Here is a 6,098-nt window from a genome sequence, read left to right on the forward strand (position 1 = left end):
GAATCTATATCTAAAATTTCAAGTGTTTTGACCCAAATTGTCGGAAGGGTTTGGTAGAGTTCTCAAAGGTCAAATCGTCGAACTTTGACCCCTTAACAGCCATATTTCTGGCCAAAAAAGGATTACAAAGATTTTTCCCAAATCTTAGTACCTTGTATATCAAATTTTGAGTCTGTAGACTTAAATTTGACTGAGTTATTGCGTACGAAAAATACACACACAGACACACACACAGACACTTTCACTTTTATATAAATATAGATATATATGTGTGTGTATATGTATTATTACTGTATTTAATCACATAAACTAATATACGAAGACATCATTTTATGCGTAACTTTTCAGTATTTACTTCAACAGTTCTCAATACATGGTTAGAGCTAGGTAGTAATTAATGAAAATATGTATGCCAATCAAGCCACACAGAATATTCCGCCTGACGAACTCTCACGGGAACCGATTAGATTTTTAAGTTTTATATTCGCGAACGATTATTTTAGCGATGATTTGGCCAAGGTATTTAAATATCGACGTGTGTGTGTGTATATATATATATATATATATATATATATATATATATATATATATATATATATATATACGTATGTGTGTATGTGTGTATAGACGCGCATGCGGTAAGCAGATAAAAGATACTATAGATAAAATGACATCATAAAAAAAGCTATAGATTTTTATCGAAAATTTTCAATCCTCTTAATTTCTGTCTCATTGCTCCAAACGCTCTGCCAGAATGACCTGACAGTTCAACCAAAACTATCATTCTTCTTTTCCGTCCGAAGATTTAAATTTCAAAGAACTGTTAGTTCCCACAGCTGTAGGTAATAAGAAATTATCCTAAATCGCTGACTTTATCTTTGCCTAATCGGAATAAATGTATTTGTCGTCCTTTTTTTATGTTACTGCAGTGTATTGAACAGTGAACAAGGGAATTATGTACTAGACACGTCAACAATCTGTACAACAAGGCGTTACAACGAATGAAGTACGAAATGATTGTTCTCAACAAGAACTACATTTTTTTTATTAATATTCAGCCAATCTTGGTATTATAGAATTAGATGTAAAAAGTATTTCGTTTTTATAAATATAACGGTTGAATGCAGACCTCACTATATTATTGGCATGAATAAATTATTAGTAAAATGGTTTGTTTAAAAATATAAGTTGACGCAATATATATATATATATATGTGTGTATATATATATATATATATATATATATATATATATATATATATACAATGTCAAGACTGAGAGTTCAATAGAAACGTTGTTTTAATTTGAATAAAATAAAAGACGCATCCTGTGCGCTTGAAACCAAATCACATCGTAATATTAGGAAAACAAACAAATATTTTACTTGTTTGAAATTTATTACAAATATATTTCGGAGGTAGACTCCATCTTCAGTGTGTTTTTTGTTTCTTTTTTTTTCTTTTCTTCTTTCTTGTCATGTTGTAAAATTGGAGGAAGAAGTCTGCGTGTATAGAGCCACGCGTTGTATCTGGCGGTTGTATTTTGAAATGTTTGAACTGTGCGTATGTAAAGCAGTGGTTTGGTTTCAAGCGCACTTGATGCTTACTTTATTTTATTCAAATTAAAAAAAACGTTTCTACTGAACTCACATCTTTTACGTTATTCTCGCGTTACATACACACAGTTCAACCATTTAAAAATACAACCGCCAGATACAACACGCAGCTCTATACACACATACAGGGTATATATATATATATATATATATATATATATATATATATATATATATATATATATATATATATCTGCTTTACATTTTGTTTGGGAACTGTTCTGTTGAGTTTTCAGTGGAAATTTAATTGAGATCATATATATATATATATATATATATATATATATATATATATATATATATATAATATTTAGTAATGTGACTGATAATTTAAAAATCAAATTATAATTAAATTAAAAATCCATTTCATAAGAAGGAACAACAACAAAATCAATTATTTGTACGATTGTTTCGGAAAACAGTGTTTTTATTGGGGTAGACATCATTTACGGACAATAATTATTACATATAGTTTTTTAATAAACAAGGATTCCTCGTCAGCAAATATTGTGAAGGGTTTTTATTAAATGTGAAAGACACCATAAATAAACCTAGCATTAAAAGTAAGGCAGATGTATCTGGAAAAATTAAAATAAAGGTATGGATTTAAACTTGATAAGAAAATTAATATGGGTTAGAGATAGAAATAAATAGAGTAAAATATAAATTTGGTTTAAGTACTATATTATACATACATACATACACAAATATATACATGCATATATATGAAAAATAGACACATATATACATATACATAGATATACAGATATATACATAAAAGCATAGGTACAAATATTTACCTTTTCATTTTTCGCCTTTTGAAATCAGGAACTATGGTTAAAGTACTCATATAGATGTTTGCTATAGCTTCTCAGCTTATGAAATGATAAATTTTAAGAAGAACGCCCGTGCAATAATTTATTTCCGTTAGCATACTTTTGATTTAAAGACGCACGGTTTACAATTCGAAATAAATTTTAGGTTAATTCTGTGCACTATGTACAAAAGAGACCATAAAAAATTTAAAATATGAAGATATAAAAAATGCAACCACCCTATTAAATTCAAGACAGGAACTAATTTTCACATGCAGTCATAAACGTTGTTATGTAATAAATATACACCACTTTAAATCATTAAAAATTACTTATTAGTAAAAATAGATTACAATTTTTTATTATTCTGTAATAAATTAAGTTAGACTAATTATCCCCCTTACATCCTTTAATTAAAGAAAATATGACTAATTATCCCCCCTATAACAAATAACATTAACCTAAAATTTCTTTCGAATTATAAACCGTGGCGTCTTTAAATCAAAAGTATGCTAACGGAAATAAATTATTGCACGGGCGTTCTTCTTAAAATTTATCATTTCATATAATTGCAAAAGTATTAAATGAGTTTCGCCATTTTGGATCATTATGGTAAACTTCACTCTAATTCTTATTTTATATATATATATATATATATATATATATATATATATATATATAATTATTTTTTTTTACTATAATAATTAAATACCTACAGACACTAGTGTTTCATCCTTTCGGGAATCTTCAGTGCAGGGTGTCCCGATTAACACCAATCGAACGATTCGATCTCGGCAACACGAGCCATCTTTGGCTCGATTAGCAAAGACCGTATCCATTCGGCTACCATTAACCGCGTGAAATACCGTTGAATTTAAACATTTTAATTTTAAATGTTCTTTACGCCAGTCAGATAGTGATCTAATCGTTATACAATGATCTATTCATAAGAGCTAAATTGACCGATTTTAATTCGACTGAAAGTGCTAAACGAGTTTCTTAAAGAGGCTGTCGTAATTATTTTTTTTAATATGATAATTAAATACCTACAGACACTAGCGTTTCATCCTTTTGGGAGTCTTCAGTGCAGAGTGTCACGATTAACACAAGTCGAACGATTCGAACTCGGCAACACGAGCCATCTCTGGCTCGATTAGCAAGGACCAAGCAGAGGTCAAATAGGCCTTTGTCCGATAAGTGCATGCTCATTAGATGATAGGAAGGGCGCGGTGAATACTAGAAAGCTGATTGGCTAACTAAAATTTCAATAGAAGATGCGTATATAAAAACGACAAACAACCACAAAATTCGCGCATAAGCCTGAAGAGTCCTAGAGTGGATGAAACGCGGAATATTCAGTATAGCTTAATCGCCATATATATTTTATAACTTACTACTAGTTATATATATATATATATATATATATATGTATATATATATACACCCATTCTCAAACTCTCCCAGAGCACACACACATACACCCCCCACACACACATATATATATATATATATATATATATATATATATATATATATATATATATATACCCATTCTCAAACTTGTAAAAGTAACATGTTTAGTCGACTGACATCTGCCAAGTTCTATTATATTTTTCAATTTTGATCTCGTGGCCGCTATTTTTACAGGATAAAAGCCAAATCGACTTAGGTCGTAGGGTTTGCCTCCCTTAAATTTTCAAGTGACTGGACTAAAAATTGACAGAGTAGTTTAGTAGTGACTGTTCCGCGTACAAAAATTCCGACTGACTATATGTAAGGTTCCCCTTAGATATTGTTGAAACTATTATTAATAAGAAAGTTTCCAATTTTTATAAACCTAAAGAAATCATAGTTAATAGATGTCCTGTTTACCTACGTCTACTTTGGCTCGGTACAATCAGCGACCGATTTGCTAAGCAAATCTCTTTCTCTGTGCACCGGTGTTATTTTGCATCGAATCCACGTATTGTTTTTTTCAGCCGAGCCTATGTTGTCGTCCATTTCCAAAGATGTCCCCCCGCCATAATAATTATTTTATTTATCTGTTTAAATGTAGTTGCAGTGCGCAATACGTTGGACGACCATGCAAAGACTAGATTTCCGTTTGAAACAACATGTACCATCAAAGATTCGTTATGCAAAATTTTCACGCTCAGATGTTCTGGATAACATGTATGGTTCTGCGATTTGCGACCACCTTATAAATAACCATGCGTGTGCCACGAATTTCAGTGCTGATATGTTTATAATCTTGAGTAAGTCGCACTCCCCCTATCATTTAAAAATTCTAGAGACTATTTTCATTAAGTCTTTGAGACCTCTCTGCAAGCAAAAAGAAAATCGTTTAGGACTTAATTTAGTCTCTGTGTAATTTCCCCCCCCCCTCCGTTTCATTTTCGTTTTTCCTCCTCCCCTCGCCATATTCATGACTTTTATTTTTTTCGTATTTTCCTCGATTTACCTTTGTTGAGCGAGGAACGAACCTGGTTAGCTAACCTTTATTTTAATTTTTATTTTTTAAATCATTATGTTGATTGGTCTGTATTTAGCTATTATAAAATTCTGTACGCCCCGAAAAATTTTCATATATATATATATATATATATATATATATATATATATATATATATATATATATTGTGCACAATATATAGTAGTGCGAAGCTTATATGTCCCGGTCGTCAAGTACGCTTAAATATGATATTTTAATGCATGTAGATTCCGCATTTACTATTATAGGTCCCATTCTCCAATATGCCCCGTAATTTAAAATTCAGATGATCGGTCATCTCCCCCGCAGTACAGACCAATCACTTTGCTGTGGGTCATGAGCAAATTGCTGGAATCCGTATTAGATTGAGAAGCGTTTTACTACATATACAGCAGATATGCTGGCTGTTATATCTTAAAATTAGCGAATGTCTTGACGGAGGCCTCATTTCTAGGGTAATTGCTCTTGACATCTCAGAGGCCTTTGGTAGGGTTTGGCATAAAGGTATACTCCACATGATCACCAGTTACGGTATAGCTGGAAATGTGCTCTTAATTATTAAATCATTTCTCTCTGAAAGATTCATAAGAGTTGTGGTTGATGAGCAGGTATCAGAAGCTCACAGTGTTAATGCTGGAGTCCCTCATGAGTCCATCCTGGTCCCAACTCTCTTCCTAATCTACATCACTGATCTCCTAAATCAAATCCTAAGACCATTCATTGACATTTACGCTGACGACACTACCATCTATGGCAACACTTTAAAGACCATAAATGACGAAGATCTTGCTGAGTCAACGTCCTCTGATCTTGAGCAGTTAGGGCAATGGGGAAAAAGATGCCTGATAAATTTTAATTCATATAAAACCAAGTTTCTACCCTTCCATCATAAACGCTCTGAACCCCGTCTTCCATCAAATGAAATGAATGTCTCTCATCTTGGGGAGGCTCCATGTTTCGACAAGCTACTTGGTCTGATATTTACCCCTAGTCTGAAATGGAACACATACATCAAATACGTGGTTAAGGTTATTGAAAGAATGGTTGCATCATTCTAGAGTTCCATTTGATATCTCATTGCTGATGCAATTATGTGCCCGTATAAGAGCCTAGTACGTCCAAGGATGGAGTACTGTTGACACATCTAGGCAGTAGCTTCTAGAAATAACACATCCTT

The sequence above is a fragment of the Euprymna scolopes genome, chromosome 15, assembly GCF_053919585.1.
Source record: "Euprymna scolopes isolate OS-2025 chromosome 15, ASM5391958v1, whole genome shotgun sequence".
NCBI lineage: Eukaryota > Metazoa > Mollusca > Cephalopoda > Sepiida > Sepiolidae > Euprymna > Euprymna scolopes.